At 34.8% G+C, this 16,340-nt stretch overlaps 1 protein-coding gene across 4 annotated transcripts in view; it reads left to right on the top strand.

Annotated features, from left to right (window-relative positions):
• Positions 1-16,205: 16,205 nt before the first annotated feature.
• Positions 16,206-16,340, top strand: part of LOC148597208 (uncharacterized) — a 31,506-nt gene continuing 31,371 nt past the window's right edge. For 3 of the 4 annotated variants that reach the window (XM_088562867.1, XM_088562866.1, XM_088562864.1), the window contains exon 1: positions 16,206-16,317. The gene's annotated coding sequence lies outside the window, so the exon portion shown is untranslated. The remainder of the gene's footprint in view (positions 16,318-16,340) is intronic. The other variant, XM_088562865.1, reaches the window with a different exon arrangement.

Raw genomic sequence — 16,340 nt, 5'->3', positions numbered from 1 at the left:
GATGGGGCTAAATATTAGTTTTTCATCTGTTTGTGTTCAATCATGTCATACAATGTTTAAACTGGTATTCGGAGGCAATCTATCTTTTATAACATTAATATTATATTATTGGAAGGGAGTCATATCAATAACCGGAAATACTTGAAATCGGTGCTTTCATGTCACATGATGTTTATGCCAAGTCAACTTTTATTATTTTCCTAAATAAATAACCTTGCCATTTTTGTCCTATCAGCTCAATGTGTCTTTTGAACTTGCCGTCACAGTCATACTGTTTATCCTATTGTAGTACATACACGTAACTTTTCTGTTAAAGTACAGTTCATGGTTTTATCGTTATGTTCTCTTGAAACGTGTACAAACAATGTCTTCTCATCAAATATTTTTTTCTAAAAACAAATCCATATGAATATCAAATTTTAAATGCCTACCGACCTACTCCTCTTCGTGCTGTGGTGCACATAAGGCAATCACCAGTGTCTTCGAATATTGTCTGTCCTGGTACCAATGCTGTACTTGTCCAAACTTTGTCGTTCATCTCCTTTTCGGTGGATCGTCTCTTTTGGTCTGCATCTTTTCCTCTTGCCTGGTAGTGTCCATTGCATAGCCACCCTTGGGATGGAATCAGGGTGCATCCTGCAAACATGTCCTATCCATCTCAGTTTCTTCTTTAGTATTGCCTAAGACAGAGGTACAGTGTTGGTTCTCTCATAAAGTTCTTTGTTTGAGATCTTTGTGACAAGAATATGTGCAGAATTCGTCGAATACATGGCTTCTAGATGACATCTGGTTGGTTAATGATGGTATTTATGGTCTTTCATGGCTTTGCCCCATACGATAATACTCCAACGACATTTCTTTTGAAGATCTTTATTTGGTGCTGGTTCTGAACATGGTGAATTTCCAGATGTTCTTCAGCGCAGCAAACGTCCCTCTCGCTTTTTGTATTCCGGATTTAAAATCGTTTTCAGAGTTTCCATCAGCATTGATCTTGCTTCCTCAATGTCTGCAGCGTTCAAGATGACTGTATCTTCAGCCTTTCGGTTGACTTTTATGATTTTAGTTTTCTTAAATGGTATTGATCTTCAATCTAATTTGTTTAGCTGTGGTATTCATGTCTTCTGTTTTGTCTGGGATATCTCGGTGTCTATGAGATAACAAGGCAATATCATCCGCGAAGTCCAGATCTTCCAGCATTTCTGTCAATGTCCGTATCATGTCCCTTTTCTTGTTCTTTACAGTTTTATGAAGGTGAAAAGTAGGGGACTAAGGAGACATCCTTGTTTCACTCCAGTCTTCAATTTAAATTCCTCAGTCCAGGTTGATCCACCTATAACTTGAGCACTGAAGTCCACATAGAGCATTCTGGTGATGGCAATGAGTTTGTCTGGAATTCCATACTGACTGCGTATTTTCCGTAGTGCTGGTTGGTTTACACTATCGAAAGCCTTGGTAAAGGCTATGAAATTGATTTAAACTGTAGGATTCCACTCGTTATTCTGTTCAATTATTTGTCAGATTGTAAATGTCTGGTCAGCACAAGATCTTCCCTTTCTAAAACCAGCTTGTTCTTAACGCCGTTGTTCATCTGCTTTAGCTGTTAGCCTTTTGAGAATTATCCTGCTGATGACTTTGCTGGTAACTGACAACAGCATGATCCCTCCCCTCGCCAGTTATTACAGTCTGTCACGTTTCCTTTCTTAGGTAACTTAACAATCAACCCCTTCCTCAAAAAAAGATATTTCTTCTGTGGACCAAATGCTCTGTAGTATCTTGGCAAGAATTTGAGATGTTTAAAATTCCTCTACTTTATAAGCTCTGCATTTATTTGATCTATCCCTGCAGCTTTCCCATTCTTTAGAGCAGATAATGCCTTTTTGACTTTATTGATGTCAGGTGGTTCTGTGTTGTTATCAAGCATGTTTTCAGCGAATGTTATAACTGCCTTTGTTTCTGGGTCATCCATGTTAAAGACTCACTCAAAATGAATTTTCCAGCATTTTAAAACCTCTTCCTCCTTTGACAGTGTGTTACCTTGCTAATCTAAGATAGGTACGTTTGTTGTGTGGAATTACCCTGCTAATGTCTTCGTCAAACGGTTTAAAGTTTGCACATCTTGCTTCGAAGCGGCTGTTCCAGCTTCCTCTGCTAACCACTCTATATATACCTTTCCGTCTGCTTAAGTACCATTTTACACCTCTTTGTCCAGTTCTTTACCTTTTTATCCAGTTTTTTCTTTCATTTTCTCTGATTTCCTTGACAGTATGTTCTTTTTCTTTTCCTTTCCTTACGTTTCTCCACCTTCTGCCAGGTTTGGTCTGAAATCAACTCCTCCTTTTTACCATGTTTACCTTTCCTTTGTCCTAGTAGTTGTTTCCCAGTTTCAAGCAGTATCTCGTTGAAATCTTGCATATCGATCTCGTCTTTTTCATCTGCAAGGACTGTAAATCTGCTGCGAACTTCTAGTTGTAACGCTCGTTTAATTTGTTGGTTTCTCAGTTTGTTGATGTCAAGTGGTGGTGATCTTTGATCTTTTCTCTTTGTTTTACGAAGTTTTAACTTCAGTGTTGCCAGCACTAGGGAGTGATCACTACCAATGTCTGCTCCCTGTTTTACAACTACATCCAATTGGCTACATCTTCATCTCCTGTTGATGATTACATGTCATTGATGCCAGCACTAGGGAGTGATCACTACCAATGTCTGCTCCCTGTTTTGCAACTACATCCAATTGGCTACATCTTCATCTCCTGTTGATGATTACATGTCATTGATCGATTTGATTTTGGTTATACTATCTGGAGAGTTCCAAGTTGTCTTGTGGATAAAGATGGTTCCGCCAATCATCAAGTTGTTTTCCTGACAGAAAGTCCTCAATTGGTCGCCGTTGTCGTTGCTCTTTTCTCTTTGCTGTCCCATTATGTTTTATTTCCCTAGATTGTCTCTTCCAACCTTGGCATCGAGGTCTCCTATTGTTAACAAGACATCATAGCGTAGTGTTTCGTCTACTAGTTTTTGCAACTGTTCATAGAAAGTATCTTATTCCTCTTCCTCAACATCTTTATCTTCAACAAACTATTGTTGTGAGTTTGGCAAATGTTTAGTTTCTGGCGTTAAGTAATATCTCACTAACATGTTTTCATTCTAGTAAGCTTTTTATGTACCTCTTTTGTTGTTATTATCAAGGCCCCTTCTCTACTATGGTTGTCGTCTGATCTTCCTGAATATAACATATGATGCCCTGATGTTAGTTGTTTTGACCTATTTCCAGTCTACCTTGCTTCGAATACTCCTATGAGCTCTATCTTGTAGTTTTTCCTGTCTGGTAGAGGGTCCGCACATTCCCGCAACCCACTGCACGTTATGTTTGCGGTCGAAGTATATCCTATCTCGGTCTGGTGACCGTCATATTTCCAGTTTCCTGGATATTATCCGTCCTCCTCCCGTCAACAGTTTCTGTGGTTAAGGTTTCCGTAGTGTAGCTTGTTTTACATGGCAGGGTTGCTAGCCCTACGCAAAACCCTCGTAATTTCTCAGCCCGGGTTTGGGACCGGCCATGGCAGAGTTAAAATATTTATACACACGATACTAAAACTACTAACGACTTACGTTTATGCAACACTGAGTAACTTGTGCAGTCTGGTATAACCTTTTTATCACAACAAAGACATGTATTGTCTATGAATATATAGATATAAGATATTCCGCGAAAGACTTTGGATTTACTATTTGCTTATATTTATGATGTGCTTTATTGATATATATTAGTGCCTATTGAATATTCCCTTTGTGGTAAATTTCGATTATTCACAACGTGAAATTAATTCGGTAAATCACTCTCCAACTTATAAAACTTTATTATTAACGTCCAAACTAGCAAAACATTATAGTGGTGAAAATATATATGACAAATCAAACACTCTATTGGTGATCGTAAATTACTGAAATATAATAAACCGTGCTAAGAACAAATGAATACTTAATTGGTTGCTTCACCGCTCGTGATTACATGTATATTTTGGTTAATCATTCTTTTCATAAAAAAAGATATTTTCATCAAAAACAGAACTTTCAATCAATAATGGCCATTTTTAGAATGCAAAAATAACAAGAAGAATCAAACAAATACTAGAACGAAATAAAAAGAAATAACAAGTACAAAAGAATTTTCCTGTAAACACAATTATCTGAGGGGTATGTAAATAAAAAAAAATCATTTTTTTTTAAATGTCAATTGAAAACATTTGGTCTGATAAAATCCAATAATGTAGGATTTTACGAAATAACGAGATTGTGACAAACCACAGACATTGATACAAATGAATTTGTATAATCCTATTAACATTTTAGCTCTGAAGTTAATTATCAACGTAACTCAAAGTGAATACTTGCATCGAATTCGGGAGGCTGACGTTAGAATTTCCATTCACAAGCCAGGGACGTAGGCATTTTTGCTAAACAGCGGAATTACTGTTTCAACAAGTCTTCGAACTGATATTTCTTTAACACAGGTACATGTTGTCTTTATAATATCACTTTTTTGTTCTACATTTCTTGAATGGTAAAACCTTCCACCTTTTACCATCACTTTTCCCAAATAATGAACTGTCTATTCTCAATAGAAAAATCCCCGTTCCCTTATGAAATCTAAATTGCAATTTTCTGATCAGGCGTTTATAACATAAAATCAATGCGTTTATTTTATGTACTTCAACTTTTAAAATGCTTTTTTTTCTATTTGATTAATTCAAATTGATATTAAAAAAAAACGTATTTCCCGTCGTCTCCTTTCAAAATCCCCATGCCCCCAAACACTGTTTCCTTTCTTCATCCCATAATGAGGATAGAAATGCTTAGCATTTATTAAAGAACTTATCTTCGAATAGCTTTATAATTATTCAGGAAACGGCTAGTTCTAATCTAGTACAGTGAGCACAATGTCGCATGACGACGACACATATATTTTTGTGTCACATTATCATTTAGAAAATTCCTTTATCAAAGCAATACAATATGGTACTTGAATTCAAGTACAGAGAACATGGAACAATTTCGCAGTCGCCATATAGTTATAAACAAGTTTCAAGAAATTCCATTATGTAACTGAGTAAGAATTACAGAAAAAATGCGCACGGCTTGATCTCTTTATGTGACGAAGGGCATTTTAAAAAGATAAACAAACATATAGGTCATATATATTTTTTGTTTAATTGTTTGTTTGTTTGTTTTTTGTTTTGTTTTGTTTTGTTTTCTTTCTTTTGTTATTGTTTTTGAAACGTTCTATAAGCCTTTTTGTCAGGCATAGCGCATGCCACTGCACTTTTGCATTTTCTTAACCATATAATTTTTCACATAGCGGCGATATTAAAACAAGCTCAGATACGTTGACATGTGACAGATATGTGTGAAGAACCGATTTAGTTGCGATAGGGGACTACGCTTTCATTGTTTTCATTGAGTATTGTAGTTATTTATAATATAATTTGCTGAAAAGTTAGTAACTTGTGTTAAATGTCATCTTTTTGGCTGAAAAAAAATGGTTACCCCCTTCTTTTACAAGTATAGTATATGTTATCTTAGAAAATATTCCATATCCAATCAACGTCTTGGCAATATTTCCTTTTATTGAAAATTTGTTATTCGTGTCATTCTCCAAAATCTGCATAATTGAATATAGAAAGTTTTTTAAGATAAATTAGTATCTAGCGGCTTGGTATTTGATGTAAATGTGATATGTTTAAGACATTGCATGAGTGTACATGTACCACTTGAACTCTCTTAAGCGTGTGTGTTATAAGGATCATGAGGTATCATCATAGATACTTAAAGTGTAAGAACAATTTGCCAAATAAGAAGAGACTTCATTGTGGTGTTTTTGCTTCATACATAGATGAAGTACTTCAATGATGGTAATTTTGACATAACCCCCCCCCACACACACACACACACACACACACACACACATATACACAAATACACTTCACCATAGTAGCCAATGAAGTATCATCATTCAAGGAATATATGTATATAACAGCTACTTTAATTGTGTACATAATTAACTTTATACAGATTTATATGTCTGTACATCACTACATGTATATTTGTATAAATATGCTAGGGATAAGTGTTGATAAATGTACATGTATATTCATGCAATAATTCAATGATTTTCTATTATATGATACGGCTACAAACATACTTAAAGGTCTCTTTTATAGTTCATAGTTAACACATACATGTATGGTTAACAGGAAGGGTCATGCTTCTTCAAATTTTCTGAGTTTTCAATTTTTGTTCAGATGAACATTGCAAAAGAATAAGGTATGATCTGTTTTAATGAATGAAGACATTTTGAACATGTACTGCAAACAAAATTCCCCGCAAAGTATTTTTGATATTAATTATGTTATTTTTTAATATTTTATTTTCAAAATAATTATGTATACACAACAATATTAAGTGTTAGCACAATTATAGAAAGTTATGTTAATCACATGGATCACTGTATCTGCCCTATATGATATGATTCCATTTACAACTCCATCTAGTCATTGGAATGCAGTTTAAACACAATTTAGCACAAAACTTTTTTCAAACGCACTTTCCATTGCACACATAACTACTTATATTTCACTTGTATTTCACTGATACATCCAATTTCAATCTACATGTATAATGTACACATGAATTATGGCAAGTAAATGCTTCCTTCTGTATACTTTGCAAACAGTTCTTGAAATCAAAATTGAATCCAATTGCAGAGAATATTTCTTCACAATTAAAAAGTCAAATTTCTTGTCACTCTCTGTTGAAAACTGTTGAAGTTCGGTAATATTCTATACTGGAGATTCCATACTGTCACCAAAGTGATAGAAACATCAACCTTAAGTAAAGGTTTGAAGTTTTGAGTTGGAAAATATCCCTGTAAAGGCAGTAATATTCAAATTAGCATATCTTTCATGCAATTAAATTACTGGTCAGTCGTTTAAAAAGCCACACGTACGGCCACGCGGGTTGAAATGAATTAGATAATCAATTACACATATTACAAGAATTTGACATGCCATTGAAAATTATTGACTTGCATCCTTTGTTAAATAGTGTTTGTTCAAAAGAAGTACTTTACAATTTGATTAAAACTTTAAAAGAAGATAATATAACCAGACATTTACTAGTATCAATTTACAAATTTGGGATCGGATTGTAATACATTTATCATTTCAATATACAGTTCGGCAGATGAAGATTTTTGAAACTCTGATGACAGTTTCCGATGTATGTTAGTAGTTCAGTGATGAATGAACCCCGGCCAAGCCGGTCCCACACATAGTTACAACCGTCTTATTACCAAACAAAGAAAATTTAAGATACAACCTACCAAAACTTGGAGAAATATTTTACTGGTAACATGTATGACTTCAGAATTCGTCGATGATTGAAGTGTAATGTCTGGGTAAATGCAAACATGACATCTTATTTGTTTACTACAGGTACTCTGACATTTCAAGCTTCTCTGTGACGTCAAAATCGATACAAAAAAATGCTATCAGTTTTGTTATGTTGTGTTTTTTTATGAGGGTTTATTCAATCGTTAATTGTATAGATTAATAGAATTAAGGACTACATTTAATATTAAAAATATTCTTATTTGTTATTTGCAAAGATTTTGGTTACTTCCGGAATAAATTGTCCCTACTTAAAACGTCACTATTTCAAATGAGGTCCTTAAAACTGGGTCCAAGTGAGGTCCCCCTGTTTTATAGACTGGCACTTCACTAAATTGAACTTGACCCCTACTTTTTCCGACGTGGAATGGTGGTTACGGGTCTCCTCTCTCGCTATACCCCAAGACCTTCTGGCACTATTTCAAATGAGGTCCTTAAATTAGGGTCCAAATGAGGTCCCCCCTGTTTTACAGTTGTAAAATTTTCGATCGACTGGCACTTCACTAAATTGAACTTGACCCCTACGTTTTCCGTCGTAGAATGGTGGGTACGGGTCTCCTCTACAACGCTATATCACAGACTTCCTGGCACTATTTCAAACGAAGCCCTTAAATTAGGGTCCAAATGAGCCCCCCCCCCTGTTTTACAGTTGTAAAAGTTTCGATCGACTGGCACTTCACTAAATTGAACTTGACCTCTACTTTTTTTTTCGACGTAGAATGGTGGGTACGGGTCTCCTCTACAACGCTATAGCCAATGACCCCCTAGTACTATTTCATATAATGTCCTTAAAATTGGGTCTAAGTGAGGTTCTCCTGTTTTATAGTTTGAAAATTTTCGATCGACTGGCACTTCACAAAATTGAACGTGACTCCTACTTCTTCCGAGTAGTATGGTGGGTATGGGTCTCATCTACAATGCTATATCCCATGCCTTCCTGGCACTATTCAAATAAGGCCCTTAAATAAGGGTCGAAGTGAGGTCCCCCCTGTTTTACAGTTGTACAATTTTCGATTGACTGGCATTTTATGAAATTGAACTTGACCCCTACTTTTTACGACGTAGAATGGTGGGTACGGGTCTCCTCTAGACCGCTATACCCTTTTATTTCCTAGCACTAGTCAAAGTGAGGCCCTTAAAATTGAGTCTAAGTGAGGACCCCTGATTTATATCTGGAACATTTTCGATCGGCTGGCACTGCACTAAATTGAACTTGACCCCTACTTTTTCCGACGTAGAATGGTGGGTACGGGTCTACTTCACAACTCTATGCCCATGACTTCCTGGGATTATTTCAAATGAGGTCCTTAAAATTAGACCCAAGTGAGGTCCCCCCCCTTTTATAGTTGGGAAATTTTCGATCGATTGGCACTTCACTTAATTGAACTTGAATCCTACTTTTTCCGACGTAGAATGATGGGTACGGGTCTCTTCTAGAACGCTATAGCCCATGACTTCCTTGCACTATTTCAAATAAGGCCCTTAAATTAGGGTCCAAGTGAGGTCCGCCCCTGTTATGTTGGAAAATTGTCGATCGACTGGCACTTCACTAAATTGAACTTGACCCCTACTTTTTCCGACGTAGAATGCTGAGTAGGGGTCTCCTCTATACCGCTATATCCCATGACTCCCTGGCACTATTTCAAATAAGGCCCTTAAATAAGGGTCCAAGTGAGGTACCCCCTGGTTTACAGTTGTAAAATTGTCGATCGACTGGCACTTCACTTAATTGAACTTGACCCCTACTTTTTCGGACGTAGAATGCTGAGTAAGGGTCTCCTCTACAACGCTATATCAATGACTTCCTGGCATTATTTCAAATAAGGCCCTAAATATTGGGTCCAAGTGAGGTCCCCCCTGATTTATATTTGGAAAATTTTCGATCGACTGACACTTCACTAAATTGAACATGACCCCTCCTTTTTCCGAGGTAGAATGGTGGGTGCGGGTCTCCTCTACAACGCTATACCCCATGATTTCCCGGCACTACTTCAAATAAGGCCCCTAAAATTGGGTCCAAGTGATGTCCCCCCACGCTTCTTTATAGTTGGAAAATTGTCGATCGACTGGCTTTTCAATAAATATTGAGAGAAATAGTTCATATTTTTAGGTAGATAACCTTTTCATATTGAATTGAAATATTTTATTGCCGGGTTTAAAAGAATTTAAATTTGATGGTACGTTATGGTTTACTTTGAGTTTTTGGTTATCAGATATGACTATATAAATTGTTCGCTAGCAATTGTTCGCTAGCTTCAGTCTAGCACAGAATGTTGCTAAAGACCAAGTTAACTCTTTGAAAGTGAAATCTAATACTGTGTAAAACATATGGTACACCAGAGTTAGAAATAGTATCCTGCCCACCAGCCCGCGACTGGGTATTTTTAGCCGGGCTGGCTAATTTTGGCAAAAAATGTATATAGCCATATAGTAAATATATTGAAAAATTGTATTCAGGACCGGCTAGAATTTGAGTGAGTTTCCTACCCTGTGGTATATGTCGCTTCGAAGCGGTTAACTTTTTTAACATAAGTCTTATAGAAGAAGATAACTTCAGTTGTATCTAGTGACAAATTAAATCCTTCTGCCTCCATACAAAACATATAATGTGATTTGTTAAGTTTTATTACATTTCTGTTACATTCAGAAAACATATATATAATAAGAATATGTAAAGAGAATGCCCCACGGAAATACAATAATTACATAATCCACAATTTCAATTATCTCTGTTTGTAGTTCCCTTTAACTTACTATATTCTTTTATGCACATCAACGTATGATGCACTAATTTACTTTAAAGTTTCATCATAATCGCTCGAGCGGTTTAGGAGTATTATATTCAAGAAGATTTAATATGTAAAAGCTTGATTTGGATTATCTCCCTTCATGCATATATCTACATGTGATGTCCAACCTTCGTATATATTTTTATCAAAATCCCTTGACTTTTTTAAGAGATGCGATTGTAAGAAATATTGACAGACGGACGAGTACTCAGACAAACAGACAGACAGAAGGAGTGATCCTTGTCTACCCTAACCCCCAAACTTTGTATTCAAAGTATTGAAATTAAGCAATGTTATCTTAATTTTTACTTTGGTGGAGACATCGAGGAGTCACAGTGAAGAAAAATAGTGATTCCATTGTGGAAAGTGGAGAAATTAAATTTAGGTTGTTGATAGTGTATGTAATATCATGCATCAGAATAGAAATATAAATTTTAAGCAACATTCAATTTGTTTTTAGAAAGTTAATGTATAGGATTAATACCTGGTGATGTAGGTAAAGCTGGAGCTGAAACTATGGCAAGGATTATCTCACTTTTTACCCTTTGAGATATTTGTATAATCTTCATCTGGAACGCTTGCTAGTTCAACAGGCTTCTGCAGTTTGTACCCTATGTAAGTTACCATTTGTTCAGGATAAAGTGCAATTTTTTTTTTTTATGTGTGCGCATGTCCAAATGTATTTGGATGAGTATTTTTCTGAATTAACTTACATGTGAACGTATAGCAAAATTCAGATACCTCTGTTTTTTTCAACAAAAAAGGGGGAATTCTGCACAATTAAAAAAAAACAAAAGAAACTGTTTTGCCTTATTATATTTAGAACATTTTTTCAAAGATTTTTAGATGATCTTTGTCTTGCCAGACGTCATATCATTTTAAGTAATACTATTGTGGTTAACCAGACTACTACAGTGGATTGCTCTTAAGAGTCTTGCTAAGACCAGGTTTATTTTTCTACCCATTTTCGGGACAAGACGGGGGAGCTTTCCCGAGCTCTGTCAGGATTTTTACTACAGCAGAGGATGTGTATCTGTAAGCAGTGAAAGATAGTCCTGTTGCACGTTTATTTAGTTTGGGTGAAAAAAAAAAATTCGATCTTTCTGAATTTGTTTAAGAAAAGTGATATACAAGGTCCAGTTGGCTAATTCTTTTTTTCACATTTTGCTTTTAATAACAGTAATTTTTTTTTTATGAATAGTCAACAGATTTTTAATCACATTTATCATTTTTAGTGGAAATATGGAACCACAGTCGAGCCACACATGAAGAAAGACCTTTACTTATAATTAGTCCGACTTTGAATATTCTATCAGATTACAAAGAATACAATAAACCTGTTTATTTTTTTTCCAATCGCATCTCATATATCTCTTATAGTTTTGAGATATAGGAAGCCAAAGGGGGTCGCGCCCAACATTTTGATATAAAATATTTGCATTAAGTAAATCAGATTTTAGATATATATTACGGCTTTTTTTTTCTTTTTTATCCCAAAGCAACACCCCAAAACAACATCCCAAAAATCAGACTTTTTATTAATTTGTTTTTATTGTATTCCTTCTGATCGCAATATTTTTTTTAAATCTGTATCAAGTTTGTTTGTTTTTTTTTTTTTTTTTTTTTTTGGTTTTTTTTTTTTGGTTTTTTGTTTTATGTTTTATGTTTTTTTTTGTTTTGTTTTGTTTTGTTTTGTTTTATTTTTCAAATGTACACCTGTACAAAATGGTGCAGGTTTTCAAATGGGGTATCACAATCAACGTAATAAATATTGCTTTATTAAAATTTTGAACCTGACAATTGAAATCTTTTTTTTTTCATTTTCAGTTTTTCATTTGAAAACACTTGCGGTAACTTAAATGTGACGTCAGAGTTTTCGAGTTAATATCGATTCCATATCTGTGTGGTGAAAAAAGTATTTTCCATATTTGTTATTCTGCATGTACATGCATATGATTGTTGCCGAAATATTTATTGTACGATTCATGCGGGGACGCATGATTTCGGAGGCATGGGTATTGTAACCAAAATTGGTTTTATGCTTTTTCAGCGATGCTGTCATACTGCAAGAGAACATACAGAGTCTACAACAATGGGAACAGATCTGGCAGATGTTATTCAACCCATCTAATTGTAAGGTAGTCCGGGTCACCAATAAAAAGACACCAATAAATACCATCTACAACACCCACGGACTAAACCTATCATTTGTAAAGAAAAGCAAATAATTGGGAGTCACCAACTTTAAAAAATTCTCTTGGAACGACCATGTCAATGTCACAACGAAGAAAGCAAATAACAGCTTAAGCTTACTGAGGCGTAACACACCAAGCCTACCAAGAGACATTAAATAACCATGTTACAAGACCCTAGTATGACTAATCCGAGAATACAGCTCTCCAGGATGGGATCCTCACACTACAAACATCAACCAATTAGAAGCAGTGCAAAGTAGGACAACTAGATATGTCAACGGTGACTACAGAACCACCAATAGCACCAGCCTGATGGTCACCAACCTTGCCTAGCAAGAACTGCGACGAAGAGAACTAATTCAAAGCTTGTTATGGTGTATAGGACAACACACGATCTGATTGATATCCCATCATTCAGCAGCATATTTCCATCTTGCAAACCCGATCATTAAGGTCATCCTCTCAGATACATTATACCCTTCTGTCGAACAGATTACAGATGCTCCTTCTTCTCATTTGGTATTAGACTTTGGAACCAGCTCACGGCCAACTTGGTGACAGTCCACTCTTGAGACAGGACTTACACCAGATAAGTAGCTATCGCCTCCTTTTTTAACCGTACATGCAACTTGAAGTCATCGTACTTGTACATAGATATTTCCTCACCGCTCCAGAGGAGTCCTGCACTATACCGGAAGAAGAATTTAAGAAGAACTAAACTCACAAATGGCACATTATGAGCACGAGAGCACCGTTTCCTTAAGCTATGCTATGTATCGATGATATAATTAGTATGCAAGGAGACGGATTGATATAAGACTTTAAGTCTTGTTTGGAATACAGTCATTAACTTGTTTAATATTGTTCATTTTATTCTATTGATTTGACTTAATTTTGAAATATGCAAATTGTTTTATAACTATGTTTAAACTATTTTAGTTGTGTATGTGGAGCCTCTGAGTCACACTGCTCCGAGTACAAAAGTTGTGTACGCAGAGACACTGCTTTTCTGGAAATTGTGCGCCCGAATTCTATATGCTTTTAGTTATGAACTTTTTTTTCGGAAGCACAAGGATAATAGATTTGCTGACGGGTATCCATAAGTCACCCTAACAAAGCAGATATTTGACCATTTACTACGCGACAAAATATAATGCATTACATCCGTGTTAAAGTTTAAGTATGAAATCACCCAATACAAACCTATTCCAATTGGTTAATCCTGGTCACCCTATATCAATATAATCCATTTTGTTACTACTGGTTATCCTTTACCAAGTTCGCATATTTTTATTGCTTTGTAAAATTTCTACGCGTGAGAGTACTATTTTGTAGGTGACTTGTGGTCACCCGTCAGCAGATCTTTTATCCTTGTTCTCCGGGAAAACCAGAAGTGAGCAAGGCAGGAGATACCAAGATTGCGAATCGATAAATAGGTGTAGAATGGCTAGTTAAAAGTGTAAATTTCCCTTAACTCCATTCATATATCAGGCTCATTTTGAGAACGGAAATTTATATGTGCCCACAGATTTTGACTAACTATTTTTATAGCAGTACAATGAAGCATAATACCGAAATCAACAGTTGAAATTTGGGTTATAATGGGGAGTAACAGAGAGTTCCAACGACAAATTTTGTCGGAAAAGAAATTTAGGAATAAAATTGAATATCTCGTATAATTTCTCTTTCGTGGCACTGTCTATGGCTTCTTAATTGTTTAGAAATGTGTTACTATTTAATTTGGTCGTATTAAAACCATCAGTAAACATCAATATATTTTGTATTTGTTTACAAATTGCCCCCTTCGTTTGTGTGGCAATTAATGCCTTCAGCTCAGGCAGAGTTGTCTGTCTAAGTGGTCGTGTATGAATTACTTTAAACAATGAATGTAAAAATCATAATGTTATAGTTATATTATTTACATTTATATGGACAATATATATTTTTTTTATTTTCAGTAAAATGTTTTAAGCGTCAAATCATGTAGTACTACTGATAATTTTGCTTATCAAATATTGCATAATACCACTTGATATGTTCACATTGAATTTAAAGGTATTGTTAATAAATAGACGACCTTGATTACTACACCATGATAAACTGTTTAAATGATTAAATCAGTTGGACTTATTTCCATGATGTAGACTGATGCGTTCTAACGTATCTGAACGTAGATTTGTATGATTGAGTGATTTCATACTCTTTTTTGTATTAACCTAATTTTCTGTGTTTCAGGTCTTATGTGGAGGAAGGTAAACTTTGGAATTAACTCGCCATACCGTGGACATATTTGTGATAAAGTTTCATATCTGAATAAATATAGGAGTTGAATATATATTTATGAATGAATTTTAGCCCGGTCAATGACTATATTAGACATGACAAGTATTAGTTGACAGACCCTGTGATATGAATCTTGGTGTAATCATGAGACTTATTTTAAAGTAAACATAGAAGAAATCTTATTAAAAACTACAAGAGTTTATTTTAAATGGAAAATAATCAAACGACATTATGTTTTATTTTGAAAATCTCCAGTTGAAGTACTTTTAGGAAAACCATTGACACCAATTGAAGTCGATACATACAATTTCATGAGACAATAACACGTTCATGTTATGCAATGCCTTGGAAAGTGTAATTTACTCCTGAGTTTCGGGGCAAATGCTAATGCAGAAAGCACCTAATAAAACTTACATATATACTATGTATATGCATGCATATATGTATATATATGCATCATTTAACCTGTGAACTCTTCAATTTTTTTTTTTTTTTTTTTATGTTGACTTTCTGATTACATCTTTAGTTTGTATATGATTGTTTAAGGTATTTGCATTACATCTTAATGAGGAAATAAAGACAGAAATGAATAACAAAGGAAAAAAGCCTGTTTATACTACATAAACCGAAACAAAAATGTGCTCACAAAAAAAAAAAAAGGGAAAATCTAGTAGTCTTCAAGATGTATACCTAAAACTGTTATCGTATCCTTCACAATTTCTCAATAAAGATGTCATTGATTTTTACCTATATTGGTCCCGTTAAAGCCGAAATACCTCAATTATGTACTCAGATGAATTCAGAGGTTGGATATAGCTTTATTTAGATAATATATAATACTTACGATTAGGAATATAAAGTCCATGTTTTATTGGGTTAAACATGCAACTGAGTTCCAAAATTAGTGTAAAAGTTACATGATCAGATTATTTCTTTTTTGAAAAAAAAAACTTGATGCTGAATTAATTGGATGTTTATATGAACAAAATAAATGAATGAAATGTATTGTGATGCAGGGGCGTTTCAGAACCCCTGCATCCAAATACATTCCATTCATTTAGTTTACCAATATAATCGTCCAATTTTTAATTCAATGCCAGACTGTAACAAATGAAAGAACAAAACCACTTTGCAAAGTATATACAAAAAATCAAATATTTGAACGACCAGGCATGAAAAATAACCACTTCGGGAAGTATATACAAAAAATCAAACATTTGAACGACTAGCATGAAAAATAGGAATATTGACAGCTATATATCTTTTAGAAACATTTATCATATGTATTGATTAAAATAAAATCTTTATTCATGTAAAGAAGCATGAAATGAATATTTATAACCAGTCTATGTCACAGGCTGTTAGAACGGCGGATTTATTGTCTATACTAAACCCGTCAGATAGTAATGATAAAGTACTTTAATCGAAGTCAAGTAAAAAGGTCCGTTTCAGAAAGAAATGGTATAACTAAATTCCCCAAAAATCTTCCGCACCTTTTTTCATGGGTTTTTCTCCCCTATACTATAATACCCCTGGGAAAACCCGTAGTCAAAGGAAAAATGGAGTTGATGGCAGTTAGCAGAATTAATAGAATGTAGTACTTTAGTAAGTCACCACCACACTTCTAA

The sequence above is a fragment of the Perna viridis genome, chromosome 15 (genome assembly GCF_037379345.1).
Source record: "Perna viridis isolate PV_CMFRI_1.1 ecotype Kerala chromosome 15, ASM3737934v1, whole genome shotgun sequence".
NCBI lineage: Eukaryota > Metazoa > Mollusca > Bivalvia > Mytilida > Mytilidae > Perna > Perna viridis.
This window is presented reverse-complemented; position numbering and strand designations above follow the sequence as displayed.